The sequence below is a fragment of the Oncorhynchus mykiss genome, chromosome 21 (genome assembly GCF_057628025.1).
Source record: "Oncorhynchus mykiss isolate SJ-2025 chromosome 21, ASM5762802v1, whole genome shotgun sequence".
NCBI classification, from domain to species: Eukaryota; Metazoa; Chordata; class Actinopteri; order Salmoniformes; family Salmonidae; genus Oncorhynchus; species Oncorhynchus mykiss.
In genome coordinates, this window is record NC_143042.1 from 29,952,442 (window position 1) to 29,973,305 (window position 20,864).

At 40.2% G+C, this 20,864-nt stretch overlaps 1 long non-coding RNA gene across 1 annotated transcript; it reads left to right on the forward strand.

Annotated features, from left to right (window-relative positions):
• The first annotated feature begins 11,040 nt into the window (after nt 1–11,040).
• On the forward strand, nt 11,041–20,539 carry LOC149973040 (uncharacterized). The gene is made up of 2 exons (XR_016490075.1): nt 11,041–11,431; nt 17,808–20,539. It is a non-coding gene; the product is annotated as an uncharacterized LOC149973040 (long non-coding RNA).
• Nucleotides 20,540–20,864: the final 325 nt, after the last annotated feature.

Genomic DNA, 20,864 nt, shown 5'->3' on the forward strand with positions numbered 1-20,864 from the left:
ATGTAGGTGGGGGTGGGGCGGCAGACACACGCATCTCACATTTCATGACATTACATGTTTATATATTGCTTCTAAAATTTAAAAAAAATCACTAATAGTATTTAATTTTATTAATTTCAAACAAGGGTATTAGCATGATAAGAACTTACCAGTCCAAAACAATGTCCTCTCCCGTTCAAAAAATATTCCTCCACAATCGCTAAATGAATCGTCCTACAACAATCTCAGTCTCACTTTCCCAATCATTTTATTCTAAAATTGTGTGTACATCTGTATATCTAGACTTAGATGTAGCTTTCCCTGACTTAGTCGCCATACTGATTGATATATAAACAGCTGAATCTGCGCGTTTACCAAACAATGCAGTGCGTAATATGTGTTTCTCCTTCCGGTATGAAACTTCAATAGCGAATTACTCTCTTTACGCTGGAGCTTACTACATGGGTTGGTCTTGCAACACATAAACATGACCTATTGGCGTTTACCTCAGCTCATTGGCTATCTACCCGGCTAGATTTCAAGACGATCAGTGGTCATTGGGTGAACAAACCAGTTGATTGCAGTGAAACCAAACATGACTGGAAAAGTCACGTTCTGTGTGGGTTATTTACCTGGAATGTGTGGTCGAAAATGGAATGAGACGGAATTCACGACACAAGCGGTTCACAAAATGTTTCGTGTTAGGCTATAAAAATGGATTTTATCAAACAAAAGATCATTCATTGTGTAACAATGAGCATTGAAATTGCAAACAGACGAAGATCGTCAAAGGTAAACCATTTATTTTAATGCAGTTTGTGATTATGATACGCCTGTGCTGGTTGAAATTGTTGTTTTTTATGGGGCTCTATGCTCAGATAATCGCATCGTATTCATTCGCAGTAAATCGTTTTTTAAATCTGACAACGCAGTTGTATTAGCAATATTCTAGGCTTTCGATACATGTGAGACACTTGTATTTTCATGAATGTTTAATATGACTATTTATGTAGCGATCACCGTATGTTTTGGAATTTCAGCCCGCTACCGGGTTCCATGCTCAGAGAGAGGTTAACAAAAGGCTAAGCTATGTTGCACTTGTGATTTCATGAATATTAATATTTTCTAGTAATATTGTTTGACTGTTGCGCTATGCTATTCAGCGGTTACAGACGAAAATTATCCCGCTACAGGGGTGGGTAGCGTCAAGAAGTTAAATAAACCTCTTTGGGCTAAGATCCCGCTAACGGGATCGATATGACAACAGCCAGTGAAAGTGCAGGGCGCCAAATTCAAAACAACAGAAATCCCATAATTAAAATTCCTCAAACATACAAGTATTTTACTCCATTTTAAAGATACACTTCTTGTTAATCCCACCATAGTGTCCGATTTCAAAAATACTTTACAGCGAAAGCAAACCAAACGATTATGTTAGGTCAGAGCCAAGTCACAGAAAAACACAGCCATTTTTCCAGCCAAAGAAAGGAGTCACAAAAAGTGACTCAAGGTGCCAGTCTGGTTGGGATATGTATGTATGGTCACTGTGGGTACGATGTTGTCGATGTACTTATTGATGAAGCCGATAACTGGTATACTCTTCAATGCCATTGGATGAATCCAGGAACATATTGAAGTCTGCTAGAAAACAGTCCTGTAACGTAGCATCCGCATAATCTGACCACTTCCGCATTGAGTGAGTTACTGGTACTTCCTGCTTTAGTTTTAACTTTTAAGCAGGAATCGGGAGGATATAATGATGGTTAGATTGCCAAATGTAGTCGTGGGGAGAGCTTTGTATGCTACCGTTTGTGGAGTAAAGGTGGTCCTTTACTTTAACATTTTTTTCTTCCCCTGGTGCACATGTGAAATGCGGGAAGAAATTAGGTAAAAATGATTTAAGTTAAACCTGCTTTAAAATCCATGGTCACTAGGAGCGCCGCTTCTGTGTTATTATTTTCTTGTTTGCTTTTCACCTTATACAGCTCGTTGAGTGTGGTCCTAGTGTCAGTGTTGGTTTGTGGTGGTAAATAGACGGCTTAAAAAAATGTAGATAGTGTGGTCGATAGCTTATTGTGAGGTACTCTACCTCAGACAAGCAATACCTCGAGGCTAGCTTAATATTAGACATCATGCACCAGCTGTTATTGACAAATAGACACACACCCCCACCCCTTGTCTTCCCGGACGTAGCTGTTCTGTCCAGCCATGTCGTTGTTCAACCATGACTCGGAGAAACATAAGATATTCAGGTTTTTTATGTGCTGTTTATATTATAGTCTCGAACGGAACTCATGCAGTTTATTCTCAAGTGATTGCTCGTTGGCCAATAGAATGGATGGTAGAGGCCCACTCACCGAAAAATTCTCAGAAGGCACCCTGATCTGTGCCACTGTATTTCCTTTTCTTCGTGCGAATGACGTGGATTTGGGCATTGTCTGGGAGCAACATTATATCCTTTGCTTCAGACTTCTTAGGGCTGAGATCCCGTTAACGGGATGGATATGACAATAGCCAGTGAAAGTGCAGGGCGTCAAATTCAAAACAACAGAAATCTCATAATTAAAACTCCTCAAACATACATGTATTCTATACTGTTTTAATCCCACCACAGTGTCGGATTTCAATTAGGCTTTACAGCGAAAGCACCACAAACGATTATGTTAGGTCACCACCATCTCACAGAAAAACACAGCCATTTTTCCAGCCAAAGAGAGGAGTCACAAATTGCACAAATAGAGATAAGATTAATCACTAATCTTTGATTTGATGATCTTCATCAGATGGCACTCATAGGACTTCATGTTACAAAATACATGTATGTTTTGTTTGATAAAGTTCATATTTATATCAAAGAAATCTCAGTATGCATTGACGCGTTACGTTCACTAGTTCCAAAAACATTCGGTGATATTGCAAAGAGCCACATCATTTTACCGAAATACTGATTATAAATGTCGATGAAAATACAATTGTTAAACATGGAAATATAGATATACCTCTCCTTAATGCTACCACTGTGTCAGATTTCAAAAAAACTTTACGGAAAAAGCAAACCATGCAATAATCTGAGAACGGAGCTAAGAAAAATAAATAAAAATATCCGCCATGTTGGAGTCAATAGAAATCAGAAATAACATTATAAATATTCCCTTACCTTTGATGCTCTTCATCAGTTTGCATTCCCAGGAATCCAAGTTCCGCAATAAATGTTTGATGATTTGATTTGTTCGATAATGTCCATTATTTATGTCCAAGTAGCTACTTTTGTTAGGGCGTTTAGTACACAAATCCAAACGCTCGTGCAGGTCCAGTTGAACGTCGGACGAAAACTTCAAAAAGTTATATTACAGGTTGTAGAAAGATTTCAAACTAAGTATAGAATCAATCTTTAGGATGTTTTTATCATAAATCTTCAATAACGTTCCAACCGGAGAATTCCATTGTCTGTAGAAAAGCCATGGAACACAGGTCGCTATAATGTAAAATGCATGTGACCAGGACCTGGCTCTCTTCCAGACCACTGACTCAAAGAGCTCTCATCCGGCCTCACATCACAGTAGAAGCCTCATTCAAGTTTCTAAAGACGGTTGACATCTAGTGGAAGCCTTTGGAAGTGCAACATAACCAATATCCCACTGTGTATTCAACAGGGGCTGGGTAGAAAATCGACCAACCTCGATTTCCTACTTCCTGTTTGGATTTCTTCTCAGGTTTTTGCCTGCCATATGAGTTATGTTATACTCACAGACATCATTCAAACACTTTTAGAAACGTCAGAGTGTGTTCTATCCAATATTACAATAATATGCATATATTTGCAACTGGGACTGAGGAGCAGGCCCTTTACTCTGGGCACCTTTCATCCAAACTACTCAATACTGCCCCTGCAGCCATAAGAAGTTAATATCAAACTTGTATGCCATCTGTAAATATGAATACAATTTTTAAATTACGTGCCTAGTTGGTTTAGCCACAGAAAAAGAGAGCAACGTTCCCGCTAGCCATGATTGGCTGAGATAATAAGTGGGCTGAACATGCCGAGGGATGAGTTTGGATTGGTCTGCCATATAGCTCGCATCTGTCTATTGGAGCTGATCAGTACATCTAGATAATCGTGTCAAATGCAGATTTATTTGAAATGTATCGTAGTAAAACTGCATAAACCTAATCTCAAGTTAATGTACTGTTAGCTAGCTAACATTAGCTGGCTGGCTCGCTAGCTAACGTTATGTGTATGCTCTCCACTTTCTGGAGGACTGCGTTTTGAAATCAGTGGAATTCTAGTATGGTAGCTAAGGAGTCTGGATTACATCGTGCAAGGCATTAGACAGGAGACACATCCAACCAGGATGTATGTAAGATAGTCTAGCTAGCTACATTTTCAGATATTACACATTTCTAATTTTGACAAAGTGGTTTCATTTCAAGTGGACTGTTAGCTAGCAAACGTTAGCTGGCTGGGTCGTTAGCTAACATTATGTGTATGATCTTGTTCTTCGTATCTCAGACACATTTGCTTGACTAGTTATAGCCATAGAACCTGGAACCCTGCAGATTGGTGCAGGGTAGTAACGTTGGGATTATGGTCCATTGTTTAGCTAGCTATCTAACGTAAACTCACTCACTTTTGTACATCGCGCTGGTCCGTACAATTTACCTTATTTTAGTGCCCAAAAAACGTAATACTTCCAGATCAACTGTAATATCAATACCAATGTAAAGCAGAATTTCTCCCCTTTCCAACAAAATCAATGACAAGACCTTCATGATGCCCATCTCTGCATGATTCAAGAAGGCAATGAGCTCTGTCGGGTCTTATTAAAAATGGCGGGTGGGGAAGCTAAACCTATTGCATGATAGTGAGAAGGAGAGATGTCGTGTGGGGAAACCTTATCGCCTCTAAAATGTAAATAAAACACTATAAAGAGTTTATATAATGTGTCATTACATACCAATTTGAAGGTTTGTGTCCAATTTGAATCGGGTTTTTAGGGCGGTGCTAATGTGATCTTCAGAAGTAAACAGCGGCTTTTGAGAGTCATGATAGCTTGCAGTGTTGACGCAAAAAAATGACCCTGTCCCTGTTCCTTTCTTGTGCGAGAAGTGCTACACCTGGTGGAGAGAGGCTGTAAGACAGAATTATTTGCTTTATGCGTGCTGTACATTACACCATGACACGTTACGATGTAACGTACAGCGTCGGCGGGGTCCGTTTTTTCAACTTTTCTCCAATACTATAGATCCATTACCATTTCAATCAACGCTTGAATAGAAACGCAGTTCACACCCCAGATTTTGATGTCAACATAGTTGCTACAGTCCCATTAGTTTTCTTTGCATCCTCATTTGAATGTTGCAGTTGTGCACATTTGTACGGAATGGGGTTAGCGTGCGTTATGTCTTAACAAAAGACTCATCTCTAATTTTGAAAAAGTATAACTGATTAATTTTTGAACGCTCAACACCCATTGAATATGTCCGGTGTCAGTAAACGTTGACAACAAAGCGTAATTCAATTGTTTTTCAGCGCTGTTAATCACCAAAGCGCTGGATATCATGAATGCTGCCTATCCTGCTCTGCTAGGGGGAGTAAAATTGTCAGAGTGGGGTGTCTCATTATGTGTATGGAAATAGCTAGCCAATGTTAGCCAATGGGTCCTTGACTGTCGTTGTGAGGTCTGAGCTTTCAGAACAATCCTACTTATTGGCCTACTTATTCAGTGTGCGCTCTGAACGCAAAATTATTATTATTACTAAAGTATTATTATTAAATTATTATTATTACTATTTTTCAAAAGTGAGTTTACAAGTTGATCAACTTCCAAAGCAGAATTACTATCCCATTGTTTCCTCAAATGCAGTGTATACTACGCCATTTTGTAGATCGGAGTCTCTACTTTTATCAAATGTAAAAAAAGAGAAATTCAAATGTTGTTACATGATACCGACTGGGACTATGGCTGAAGTTTTTTTTTAGAACTGGTACATTTGTCGAGACTGACTGAATACAAACCATTCACTGGGCTCTGGGTAAAAGTTCTGGCATTGCTTAACCTTCAAATCCTTACCTAAACCAGTAGGTGGGGTAAAACAAAGGGAGAATCTCAATTGCATTTCTTTGATTCCTTGCTTCCTTTCTCTTCGCCTCCTGCTTAAAGCCAATTGGATGAGAAGGTTAGAGGGGAGGGACCTCTCAAGGAAATGCATTTGAGAATCTCTTCACATTTCGATCAGAGTGTATGGAATCAGAAGAAAAGGCTAAGCTTATTTTGGACCTAAGCTTGTCGCCTGCCTTCCCCCTTTGGGATATCGACTTGTTAGGACGGAGACATGAACATCTCGTCATTATATACAGTATATATATATATATATATATATATATGTATATATATATATATATATATATATATATAAGTACCAGTCAAAAGTCTGGACATCAAAACTAGGAAATAACACTTGGAATCATGTAGTAATCAAAAAAGTGTTAAACAAAACAAAAAATATTTTAACTTTGAGAATCTTCAAAGTAGCCACCCTTTGCCTTGATGACAGGTTTGCACACTCTTGGCATTCTCTCAACCAACTTCATGAGGTAGTCACCTGGAATGCATTTCAATTAACAGGTGTACCTTGATAAAAGTTTATTCGTGGAATTTCTTTCCTTCTTAATGCATTTGAGCCAATCAGTGTTGTGACAAGGTAGGGGTGGTATACAGAAGATAGCTCTATTTGGTAGAAGACCAAGTCCATATTATGGCAAGAACAGCTCAAATAAGCAATGAGAAACGACAGCCCATCATTACTTTAAGACCTGAAGGTCAGTCAATCTGGAAAATTTCAAGAACTTTGAAAGTTTCTTAAAGTGCAGTCACAAAAACCATCAAGCGCTATGATGAAACTGAATCTCATGAAGACCGCCACAGGAAAGGAAGAGCCAGAGTTACCTCTGCTGCAGAGGATAAGTTCGTTAGTGCACCTGAGATTGCAGCCCAAATAAATGCTTCACAGAGTTTAGGTAACAGACACATCTCAACATCTACTGTTCAGAGGAGACTGCTTGGGCCAAGAAACAGGAGCAATGGACATTAGACCGGTGGAAATCTGTCCTTTGGTCTGATGAGTCCAAATTTGAGATTTTTGGTTCCAACCGCTGTATCTTTGTGAGATGCAGAGTAGGTGAACGGATTATCTCAGCATGTGTGGTTCCCACCATGAGGATGCAGGAGAAGGTATGATTGTGTGGAGGGTGCTTTGCTGGTGACACTGTCTGTGATTTATTTAGAATTCAAGGCACACTTAACCAGCATGGCTACCACAGCATTCTGCAGAGATACGCCATTCCATCTGGTTTGTGGTTAGTTTGACTGTCATTTGTTTTTCTTTTTTTGAATTTGACCCCTTTTTCTCCCCAATTTCATGGTATCCAATTGTTTAGTAGCTACTATCCTGTCTCATTGCTACAACTCCCGTACGGGCTCGGGAGAGACGAAGGTTGAAAGTCATGCGTCCTCCGATACACAACCCAACCAAGCCGCACTGCTTCTTAACACAGCGTCATCCAACCCGGAAGCCGGCCGCACCAATGTGTCGGAGGAAACACCACAGGAGTCGCTGGTGCGCGATGAGACAAGGATTTCCCTATCGGCCAAACCCTCCCTAACCCGGAACCCAATTGTGCATCACCCCTCGAACCTCCTGGTCGCGGCCGGTTATGACAGAGCCTGGGTGCAAACCCAGAGTCTCTGGTGGCACAGCTGGAGCTGCAGTACAGCGCCCTTAACCACTGCGCCACCCGGGAGGCCCCTGTCCTTTGTTTTTCAACAGGACAATGACCCAACACATCTCCAGGATTTGTAAGGGCTATTTGACCAATAAGGAAAGTGCTGCATCAGATGACCTGGCCTCCACAATCACCCGACCTCAACTTAATTGGGATGGGTTGGGATGAGTTGGAATGGGAAGGAAAAGCAGCCAACAACTGCTCAGCATATGCGGGAACACCTTTAAGACTATTGGAAAAGCATTCCAAGTGAAGCTGGTTGAGAGAATGCCAAGAGTGTGCAAAGCTGTAATAATGGCAAAGGTTGGCTACTTTGGATAATCTCAAATATAAAATATATTTTGATTTTTGGTTACTACATGATTCCATATGTGTTATTTCATAGTTTTAATGTCGTCACTATTATTCTACAATGTATAAAATAGTAAAAATAAAGAAGAACCCTTGAATGATAAGGTGTCCAAACTTTTGACTGGTACTGTATCTCTGCTACGGACTATTTCTGTAGTATTCACATTTGGCCAGTAGATGGCAGTAGTGAATTACGTCTGCTATCTCCACATCTGTAGTTTGACAAAAGAAGGATAATGATAACTGACTTCATGAAAATTAATAGACTGGCTGTTTTCATAAAACTGCTTGTATGTGTGCAGTCCCTGACACACACACACCTTTCCGTGAGTAGCACAGTAGTTGTTTTCAACAGGTTGTAGGAAGAAATAGCAATATAATTAGGTCACTTATTTTGAGATTTTTTACAACTATTCCCCAGGTCGTTGCTGTAAATATGAATGTGTTCTCAGTCAACTTAACAGGTAAAATAAGGGAAAAAATAAAAGTAATATTCAAGGAGAAAAGCAGAGTATAAAGTAGGTTGCAGTGTTGGAAATGAAATGGCGGGAAGTTTAAATGTTGAGAAGTAGCTCTGGTGTGATTGGCTGGTGTTGATACATTGATAGAATAAATGGCTGAACTGATGCATTGCAAACATCCAGGACAGACAGAGAGAAATTATTTAATTCACACAACTCCTGCTGTAGATACCGGTGTGAGTGGTGTATTTTTTGCCATTTTGTGTGTCCTAGCTAGTGTGACCGTGCATGATTTCAACGTATCCATCCGTGCTGATATTGAAATGTAACTGTTCCACAAAACTTGAGTGAAGGATAAATGTAAATGCATTATGATAAATAACGGTGTTCCATTTACAGGTGTTCCAATGAAATTTCCATATTTAAACTTTCAAGATTCCTGATAAGTGCAATTCAAAACGGCAAAGAAAAGAGTCACATCACATTGGAATTTTGTCTTGATAAATCCAACACATCAAAGGAATATTGTCCATAAATCAATACCAGCATTTAGGCAGCTTTACGAAATGAAACGTAAACCATTTTGAATTACAGGTTGCGCTGACAGAAAAAATAAATAGGTTTGCGACCTAATAGCTGGTGAGCACATCGGAGAAATGTAATATTGTTTAGAAAAGAGCGAGGCCTACGGTGTCACCTGAGGTAACAGCGGCTAAATTCTTAGAGTTTATTGTATAGACTTCACTGAGGAGGAAGTGAATGTCCTAAAAATGTAAATAGGGGAACATTCAAAAAGTTATTTTTAGATGACTATACTAAAAATATATTCACGTCACCAAATAATTGATTAAACGGAAGCAAACAGAACAAAACGGGCATAAACATACCTGAATTTGTCCAATAGAAACTCTTGTTTGCAACAGTGGGACTATGATTACATCCTAGACTAGCTAGATGCAGACAAGAGAGTGCAAGGCGGTATTGAATGTGTCAATGTCTGTCACCTTCATTGCTCAAATTTTTCTCGACCCGTGCACCTACATTGTAGATTTTCATTCATGGGCTAGGTCATAGAAACCTCATGATGGGTATAGGGAACATTTTAGTGTCAAGTAGTAACCTAAACCTAAACCTGTTATATTGAGCTGGGTGAATGGAATATGAATGACAGTCATCCAATATTCTGTAATAGAAATAAGGCCATGCTCATACAAAAATTATTGTCCTCCTTTATCTTAAACGGCACTGACCGCCACTGATGAACAAGATAAACTGTTAATTAGCCTATTCAAACTTGTAAGACGTTATCAGTGCTTGTGTAACGAACTGTGCCCACAAACCATCTCCTGGCCTGTACACAAATGGTAAGAATTACAGCTGGCTAAACAGGGGTGCTGTCAATTCAGCACCACGGACTTAACCTGTCCCTGATAACTGGGACATTAAAAAACAAAAGTCAGAGGTAATTCTAGCCGAAATATGTTTTCATTTATGGTACCTGTCATGTACACAATAAGCAAGAGTTAATTACTCAATACATTAGGGGGTGGTCACAGAGTTGATCATAGTCTACTGATAACTTCTAGATAGCCTAGTTAAGAAGTTTGGAAGGGATAGGTCAATATAACAGAGGCAGACAGACACCTTCACTTATTTTTTACTAAATGCATGGATATTATACACATAAGACATTTTAAAAAAATGTTAGAAAATATGAAATTTGATTTTTGAAAATGTATTTAGTTAGTTTCACACTAAAGTAAAACAACATATTACACTAAAGTAAAAAAAATATATATATATTTGAAATCAACAATAACGAAAGCACATACTGCCGCACACAAAGACCATTCATATCATTTTATTTTTATTTTTATTTATCCAGATTAAATACTTTTCTTTAAACTGGTAGTCTATTACTACTTTATTTAAACAGGATGGTGTCATTGAGTGTCCTTGGTGTCAACCATCAAGCGCTATGATGAAACTGGCTCTCATGAGGACCGCCACAGGAAAGGAAGACCCAGAGTTACCTCTGCTGCAAAAGATAAATTAATTAGTGTTACCAGCCTCAGAAATTGCTGCCCAAATAAATGCTTCACTGTAGGGGGCACTATTTTCATTTTTGAAAAAATAACGTTCCCTCAGTAAACAGGCTATTTTATCAGGACAAGATGCTAGAATATGCATATAATTGACAGCTTAGGATAGAAAACACTCTAAAGTTTCCAATACTGTAAAAATATTGTCTGTGAGTATAACAGAACTGTTATTGCAGGCGAAAGCCTGAGAAAAATCCAATCAGGAAGTGACTCTTATTTAGAAACCTCTGTGTTCCTATGCGCAGTGAATGAGCAGTGAATGAGCAGTGAATGAGATATCAATGAATGAGATATCAACCAGATTCCTTTTTCTATGGCTTCCCTAATGTGTCTAGTGTCACAATACATAGTTTCAGGCTTTTATTTTGAAGAATGAGCCTGAACGTCAACATTGCGTCAGTGGTCAGCTGAAGTCTCTCAGAGTGTTTTGTGCGTAAAGGACAAATGCGGCAATTGTTTCTCTCTTTCCTATTAAGAAGCCATCTGTCCAGGTTGATACATTATCTAATAAATATTTGAAAAACACCTTGAGGATTGATTTTAAACAACGTCTGCCATGTTTCTGTTGATATTATGGAGGTAATTTAGAATATTTTTAGGCATTGTCGTGACCGCAATTTCCGGTCGATTTCTCAGCCAAAAGTGAAGAACTAACCTAGCTATTTCGGCTACAAAAATAATACTTTTGGGAAAAAAGGAACATTTGCTATCTAACTGGGAGTCTCGTGAGTGAAAACATCCGAAGCTCATCAAAGGTAAACAATTTAATTTGATTGCTTTTCTGATTTGTGACCAGGTTTCCTGCTGTTAGCTAGGCATAATGCTATGCTAGGCTATCGATAAACTTACACAAATGCTTGTCTTGCTTTGGCTGTAAAGCACATTTTCAAAATCTGAGATGACAGGGTGATTAACAAAAAACAATGCTGTGTTTCAATATATTTAACTTGTGATTTCATGAATATAAATATTGTCTAGTAATATTTATGTCCGTTGTGTTATGCTAATTAGTGTCAGTTGATGACAACGCTCCCGGATCCGGGACGGATAGTACCAAGAGGTATAGGTAACAGACACAACTCAACATCAACTGTTCAGAGGAGACTACGTAAATCAGGCCTTCATGGATGAATTTCTGCAAAAAAAAACACTACTAAAGATCACCAATAAGAAGAAGAGACTTGCTTGTGCCAAGAAACACCAATGGTATTAGACCAATGGAAATCTGTCCTTTGGTCTGAATTTTCGATTTTTGGTTCCAGATGATCTCTGTCACGGCAGATTTCCTCCTCTTCCTTTGAAGAGGTGAAACAAGGATCAGACCATTATGCGGCGTGGTAGGTGTCCATGTTTTAATAGGGAAAACTGAACATGAACACAAATACAAAATAACAACGTGAACTGGCAACGAAACAGTCCCGTGACGCACAGACACAGGAAACAATCACCCACAAAATACCCAAAGAACATGGCTGCCTAAATATGGTTCCCAATCAGAGACAACGATAAACCACTGCCTCTAATTGAGAACTAATCTAGGCAACCATAGACTTACATAAACACCTAGACCAGAAAACACCCCATAAACATACAAAACCCCTAGACCAGGAAAAAAACACATAAATCCCCCATGTCACACCCTGACCTAACCAAAATAATAAAGAAAACAAAGATAACTAAGGCCAGGGCGTGACAATCTCTGCATGTGTGGTTCCCAGCATGAAGCATGGAGGAGGAGGCGTGATGGTGTGGGGGTGCTTTGCCAGTGACACTATCTGTGATTTATTTAGAATTCAATGCACACAACCATCATGGCTACCACAGCATTCTGCAGCGATACGCCGTCCCATCTGGTTTGTGCTTATTGGGACTATCATTTGTTTTTCAACAGGACAATGACCCAACACAACTCCAGGATCTGTGAAAGCTATATGACCAATAAGGATGGAGGGCTGCTTCAGATGATCTGGCCTCCACAATCACCCAACCTCAACCCAATTGAGATGGTTTGGGATGAGTTGGACCGCAGAGTGAAGGAAAAGCAGCCAACAAGTGCTCAGTATATATGGGATCCAAGACTGTTGGAAAAGCATTCCAGGTGAAGCTGGTTGAGAGAATGCCAAGAGTGTGCAAAGCTGTCATCAAGGCAAAGGGTGGCTACTTTGAATAATCTCAAATATAAAATATATTTTGATTTGTTTGACACTTTTTTGGTTACTAGATGATTCCATATGCCTAGAATTTCATGTCAGCATCCCATTTGTGTGGCCGTAATGCATCCTAAGAAAGTCCATGTCTTTTGCTGTACGCTCCATCAGCAATCTACTATCCCTTATAGTACAAAGGTCTACCTATTCAATTCTGTGCGAGAAATTAATATTCCAAACACAGTCTGAGACTGTTGTGGGATGCCACTAGCATTAATAAATATTTTTTACGCAGATGCAACAGGTCAGAACGTTTAAGCTTAAAATGTTGTTAAATTATTAGGTTATTTCTTAACTTTATAAGCGCATTAATGCACACAAGCTATAAGCTCTAAGAGCAAATGTTCCATTAGCGTAAAACACAATCATCAAAAGTGACCGAAATGCAATTATGCATGTAATGCTTTTATTATGAAGGTGCATTTTATGGTGAGAATTATCTTTCCCAAACTTGAAACTCACGCGCTGCTTATACAGTGGGGCAAAAAAGTATTTAGTCAGCCAACAATTGTGCAAGTTCTCCCACTTAAACATATGAGAGAGGCCTGTCATTTTTATCATAGGTACACTTCAACTATGACAGACAAAATGAGAAAGAAAATCCAGAAAATCACATTGCAGGGTTTTTTATGAATTTATTTGCAAATGATGGTGGAAAATAAGTATTTAAGTTTTTGGTCAAAAGTTTATCTCAATACTGGCAATGACAGAGGTCAAACGTTTTCTGTAAGTCTTCACAAGGTTTTCACACACTGTTGCTGGTATTTTGGCCCATTCCTCCATGCAGATCTCCTCTAGAGCAGTGATGTTTTGGGGCTGTTGCTGGGCAACACGTACTTTCAACTCCCTCCAAAGATTTTCTATGGGGTTGAAATCTGGAGACTGGCTAGGCCACTCCAGGACCTTGAAATGCTTCTTACGAAGCCACTCCTTCGTTGCCCGGGCGGTGTGTTTGGGATCATTGTCATGCTGAAAGACCCAGCCACGTTTCATCTTCAATGCCCTTGCTGATGGAAGGAGGTTTTCACTCAAAATCTCACGATACATGGCCCCATTCATTCTTTCCTTTACACGGATCAGTCGTTTCCACCCCCATGCTTCACAGTAGGTATGGTGTTCTTTGGATGCAACTCAGCATTCCTTGTCCGCCAAACACGACGAGTTGAGTTTTTACCAAAAAGTTTTGGTTTCATCTGACCATATGATATTCTCCCAATCTTCTTCTGGATCATCCAAATGCTCTCTAGCAAACTTCAGACGGGCCTGGACATGTATTGGCTTAAGCAGGGGGACACGTCTGGCACTGCAGGATTTGAGTCCCTGGTGGCGTAGTGTGTTACTGATGGTAGGCTTTGTTACTTTGGTCCCAGCTCTCTGCAGGTCATGGGATTTTTGCTCACCGCTCTTCTTTTGACCCCACGGGGTGAGATCTTGCGTGGAGCCCCAGATTGAGGGAGATTATCAGTGGTCATGTATGTCTTCCATTTCCTAATAATTGCTCCCACAGATGATTTCTTCAAACCAAGCTGCTTACCTATTGCAGATTCAGTCTTCCCAGCCTGATGCAGGTCTACAATTTTGTTTCTGGTGTCCTTTGACAGCTCTTTGGTCTTGGCCATAGTGGAGTTTGGAGTGTGACTGTTTGAGGTTGTGGACAGGTGTCTTTTATACTGATAACAAGTTCAAACATGTGCCATTAATACAGGTAACGAGTGGAGGACAGAGGAGCCTCTTAAAGAAGAAGTTACAGGTCTGTGAGAACCAGGTCTGTGAGAGCCTGCTTGTTTGTAGGTGACCAAATACTTATTTTCCACCATAATTTGCAAATAAATTCATAAAAAATCCTACAATGTTACTTTCTGGATTTTTTTTCTCATTTTGTCTGTCATAGTTGAAGTCTACCTATGATGAAAATTACAGGCCTCTCTCATCTTTTTAAGTGGGAGAACTTGCACAATTGGTGGCTGACTAAATACTTTTTTTTCTATTTTTTTTGCCCCACTGTATATGCCAGTTAGGCTACATACATCTTAGCCATATACATTTAAACTCAGTTTTTCACAATTCCTGACATGTAATCCTAGTTAAAATTCCCTGTCTTAGGTCAGTTAGGATCACCACTTATTTTAAGAATGTGAAATGTCAGAAGAATACTAGAGAGAATAATTTATTTCAGCTTTCATCACATTCCCAGTTGGTCAGAAGTTTACATGCCCTCAATTAGTATTTGGTAGCATTGCCTTTAAATTGTTTAACTTGGGTCAAACGTTTTGGGTAGCCTTCATCAAGCTTCCCACAATAAGTTGGGTGAATTTTGGCCCATTCCTCCTGACAGAGCTGGTGTAACTGAGTCAGGTTTGTAGGCCTCCTTCCTCGCACACGCTTTTTCAGTTCTGCCCACACATTTTCTATAGGATTGAGGTCAGGGCTTTGTGATGGCCACTCCAATACCCTGACTTTGATGTCCATAAGCCATTTTGCCGCAACTTTGGAAGTATGCTTGGGGTCATTGTCCATTTGGAAGACCCATTTGCGACCAAGCTTTAACTTCCTGACTGATGTCTTGAGATGTTGCTTCAATATGTCCATCTAATTTTCCTTCTTGTGATGCCATCTATTTTGTGAAGTGCACCAGTCCCTCCTCCAGCAAAGCACCCCCACAACATGATACTGCCACCCCAGTGCTTCACTGTTGGGGTGGTGTTCTTCGGCTTGCAAGCCTCCCCCTTTTTCCTCCAAGCATAACGATGGTCATTATGGACAAACAGTTATATTTTTGTTTCATCAGACCAGAGGACATTTCTCCAAAAAGTGCGATCTTTGTCTCCATGTGCAGTTGCAAGCCGTAGTCTGGCTTTTCTATGGAGGTTATGGAGCAGTGACTTCTTCCTTGCTGCGTGGCCTTTCAGGTTATGTTAATATAGGTCTGATTTTACTGTGGATATACTGTAGATACTTTTGTACCCGTTTCCTCCAGTTTAGTCACAAGGTCCTTTGTTGTTGTTCTGGGATTGATTTGCACTTTTCGCACCAAAGCAGATTATTTTCTTGGAGACAGAATGGGTCTCCTTCCTAAGCGGGATGACGGCTGCGTTGTCCCATGGGGTTTATACTTGCGTACTATTGTTTGTACAGATGAAAGTTCTTGACATTTTCCAGATTGACTGCCCTTCATGTCTTAAAGCAATGATGTACTGTTGTTTCTCTTTGCTTATTTTTGTTTTTCTTGCCATAATATGGACTTGGTCTTACCAAATAGGGCTATCTTCTGTATACCACCCCTACTTTGTTACAACACAACTGATTGGCTCAAACGTATTAAGAAGGAAAAAAATTCCACAAATTAACTTTTAACAAGACACACCTGTTAATTTAAATGCAATCCAAATGGAACCTCATGAAGCTGGTTGAGATCATGTCAAGAGTGTGCAAAGCTGTCATCAAGGCAAAGGGTAGCTACTTTGAAGAATCTCAAATAGAAAATATATTTTGTTTTGTTTAACACTTTTTTTTGTTTTAGCCACTCAAGGACATTTAGACTTGTCCTGAAGCCACTCCTGCATTGTCTTGGCTGTGTGCTTAGGGTCGTTGTCCTGTTGGAGGGTGAACCTTCGTCCCAGTCTGAGGTCCTGAGTGCTCTGGAGCAGGTTTTCATCAAGGATCTCTTGATACATTGCTCCGTTCATCTTTTCCTAGATCCTGATTAGTCTCCCAGTCCTTGCCACTGAAAAACATCCTTACAGCACAATATTGCCAACACCATGTTTCACCGTAGGGATGGTGCCAGGTTTCCTCCAGATGTGACGATTGGCATTCAGACCAAGGAGTTCAATCTTGTTTCCATCAAACCAGAGAATCTTGCTTCTCATGTCTAAGAGTCCTTTAGGTGACTTTTGGCAAACTGTAACTGGGCTTTATGTGCCTTTTACGGAGAAGTGACTTCCGTCTGGCCACTCTAGCATAAAGTCCTGATTGTTGGAATGCTGCAGAGATGGTTGTCCTTCTGGAAGGTTCTCCCATCTCTACAGAGGAACTCTAGAGCTCTGTCAGAGTGACCATTGGGTTCTTGGTCACCTCCCAGGCCAAGGCCCAGTTTGGCTGGGAAGACAGCTCTAGGAAGTGTCTTGATGTTTCCAAACTTCTTCCATTTAAGAGTGATGGAGGCCACTGTGTTCTTGGGGACCTTCAATGCTGTAAAAATGTTTTGGCACCCTTCCCCATATCTGTGCCTTGACACAATCCTGTCACGGACCTCTAAGGACAAATCCCTCATCCTAATGGTTTGGTTTTTGATCTGACATGCACTGTCAACTGTGAGACCTTTTATAGACAGATGGGTGCCTTTCCAAATTATGTCCAATCAATTGAATTTACCACAGTTGGACTCAAATCAATGGGAACAGGATGCACCTGAGCTCAATTTCTAGTCTCATAGCAAAGGGTATGAATACCTATGTAAAAATTGTATTTATGTTTTTTATTTTTAATACATTTGCAAAAATTTATTTTTTGAATAACGTAACAAAATGTGGAAAAGGGGAAGGGGTGTGAATACTTTCCGAATACTCTGTATGTGCGCAGGAGAGGGTAGAGTTTAGGTTCTGGTTTTATATTCAGACCCTTTGTGGGCTATACTCGGCCATGTCTCAGGATGGTAAGTTGGTGGTTGAAGACATCCCTCTAATGGTGTGGGGGCTGTGCTTTGGCAAAGTGGGTGGGCTTATATCCTTCCTGTTTGGCCCACAGTGTCTCCTGACCCCTCCTGTCTCAGCCTCCAGTATTTATGCTGCAGTAGTTTGTGTCGGGGGGCTAGGGTCAGTTTGTTATATCTGGAGTACTTTTCCTGTCTTATCCGGTGTCCTGTGTGAATTTAAGTATGCTCTCTCTAATTCTCTCTTTCTCTCTTTCTTTCTCTCTCTCGGAGGACCTGAGCCCTAGGACCATGCCTCAGGACTACCTGGCATGATGACTCCTTGCTGTCTCCTTGCAGTCCACCTGGCCGTGCTGCTACTCCAGTTTCAACTGTTCTGCCTGCGGCTATGGAACCAAGACCTGTTCACCGCACATGATACCTGTCCCAGACCTGCTCTCTAGAGACAGCAGGAGCGGTAGAGATACTCTTAATGTGCGGCTATGAAAAGCCAACTAACATTTACTCCTGAGGTGCTGACTTGCTGCACCCTCGACAACTACTGTGATTATTATTATTTGGCCATGCTGGTCATTTATGAACATTTGAACATCTTCGCCATGTTCTGTTATAATCTCCACCCGGCACAGCCAGAAGTGGACTGGCCACCCCTCATAGCCTGCTTCCTCTCTAGGTTTCTTCCTAGGTTTGGCCTTTCTAAGCCACCGTGCTTCTACACCTGCATTGCTTGCTGTTTGGGGTTTTAGGCTGGGTTTCTGTACAGCACTTTGAGATATCAGCTGATGTAAGAAGGGCTATATAAACAATTTGATTTGATTTGAACTAGGGATGGTTTATCTGATCATTTCAGATACATTCTAATTTTGCAATGGTCTGACAAATGGATTTGACCATAAAGGCATTGATTTTTTTCTTGCTCCATATCTGTTATGGCATTTTCGACTACACTTTTTCCAAGTGCAGAGCAATACGTAAACCTACCCAGACAGTCACCCTTAGTCCTGCAATTAATAATATACAGACCCAGGCTTTTACAGAGTACTTTTTCCATTTTGGTTGACAATACTGTCACAGCTTTTTCTCTGTGTAGTCAGTTATGATTCATATACAGATGTAGTACAATGTACATGGATGTTTCCCTCTAAATCCATGTAGTCTGCTTTTTTACAGTTCTAGCATTTAGATCCCCATTAACAGAACTGTGCCTACTGACTGATAATGAATTATATCAGAATAGAGAGTCTAAATACAATCTTTGTTAAAATATGGAGAGTCAGATTGGGTCATCCGCATTGCACACATGTAAATGTCTGAGTTGACAATTCATTGTTTTATCTTTAGCTAAATGTACGTTTTTCCTTTTCTGTCTGCTGTGATATAATTGGAAAGATCTTCATTAAACCAGATTATAATCCTTATTATAAACTGTAGGTTCCAGCCCTGTATGCTAATTGGTTGACAGCCGTGGTATATCAGACAATTTACCACAGGTACGACAAAATATGTATTTTTACTGCCCTAATTATGTTGGTAACCAGTTTATAATAACAATAAGGCACCTCTGGGGTTTGTGGTATATGGCCAATATAGCATGGCTATGGGCTGTGTCCAGGCACTCAGTGATGCGTCGTGCATAAAAACAGCCCTCGTGCCTTATTGCTTAATTAACATTTTACATGTGGATGTTTCACTGAAGTTACCTTTCTCTCCTCACATTCTCAGTTCCTCTTCATCCCTATCTTTCTTTCTCTGTTTGGAGTGGTTTTTGCAGGTTGACGGAGATGTAGGCGGTGAGGCGTGAGTCAGTGGGTGATTTCCAAATGGCTCCCCATTACCTTTATATTGCACTACTTTTTAGCATAAATAAGAAAAATACCTAAAAATATATATAAGAAATAAAAGTAACAAATAATTAAAGAGCAGCAGTAAAATAACAATAGCAAGGCTTTATATAGGGGCTACCAGTACAGAGTCAATGTGTGGGGGCACCAGTTAGTCGAGGTAATTGAGGTAATATGTACACGTAGGTAGAATTATTAAAGTGACTATGCATAGATAATAACAGAGAGTAGCAGCAGCATAAAGGTGGTGGGGTTGTCAATGCAAATAGTCTGGGTAGCCATTTGAATAGATGTTCAGGAGTCTTATGTCTTGGGGGTAGAAGCTGTTTAGAAGCCTCTGAACTAGACTTGGCGCTCCGGTACCGCTTGCCGTGCAGTTGCAGAGAGAACAGTCTATAACTAGGGTGGCTGGAGTCTTTGACATTATTAGGGCCTTCCTCTGACACTGGTTGGTATCAAGGTACTAGATGGCAGGAAGCTTGACCCCAGTGATGTACTGGGCCGTACCCACTACCCTCTGTAGTGCCTTACAGTTTGAAGCCGAGCAGTTGCCATACAAGGCAGTGATGCAACCCATCAGGATGGTCTCGATAGTGCAGTTGTTTAACTTTTTGAGGATCTGAGGACCCATGCCAAATATTTTCAGTCTCCTGAGGTGGAATAGATTTTGTCGTGCAATCTTCACGACTGTCTTGGTGTGCTTGGACCATGTTGGTTTGTTGGTGATGTGGAACTTGAAGCTCTCAACCTGCTCCACTACAGCCCCGTTGATGAGAATGGGGGTGTGCTCGGTCCACCCCAATGGTCCCTAGTCAAATGAAGTGCACATAATAGGGAATAGGGTGCCATTTGGGATGCATTCCCTGTGTAGGCTTGACTGGCCTTTGCATATCAGTAGCTAGCTTTCCATCCAGGTGTCGATTATATTTTAATACAAATATTTTCATGTGAAAAATATGCAAATTTTCCCACCAGTTGTGTGTTTCCACCAAACTGACTGGTTGGGGATAAAAGTCAGTGCATCCTGCATGATAAAGCAGTAGACACAAAATGTACTTTCCCTTGTAAAGTTGCAATATGTAACTTTTTGGATGACCCTATGAAATACACAAAGAAATGTTATAGATCTGTCATTCTCATTAAAAACAAGTCTAAGTAGCGATACATATGTTCTATGTGCGCTATTTCTATGTTTCCCATTCTTAACTTTCATTTTTGCATCTTTTACTTTAGGTATTGTACACCAGTATCAAACAGCTGAAAATACAATACTTTTGGTTAAGGAAATTATATTTCACAGCGATTTTGATGATACAATGATTCTCTACACCAGGGCTGTCCAACCCTGTTTTTGGAGAGCTACCCTCCTGTAGGTTTTCCTTTCAACACCAGTTGTAACTAACCTGATTCAGCTTATCAACCAGCTACTTATTAGAATCAGGTGCACTAGATTAGGGTTGGAGTGAAAACCTACAGGATGGGAGCTCTC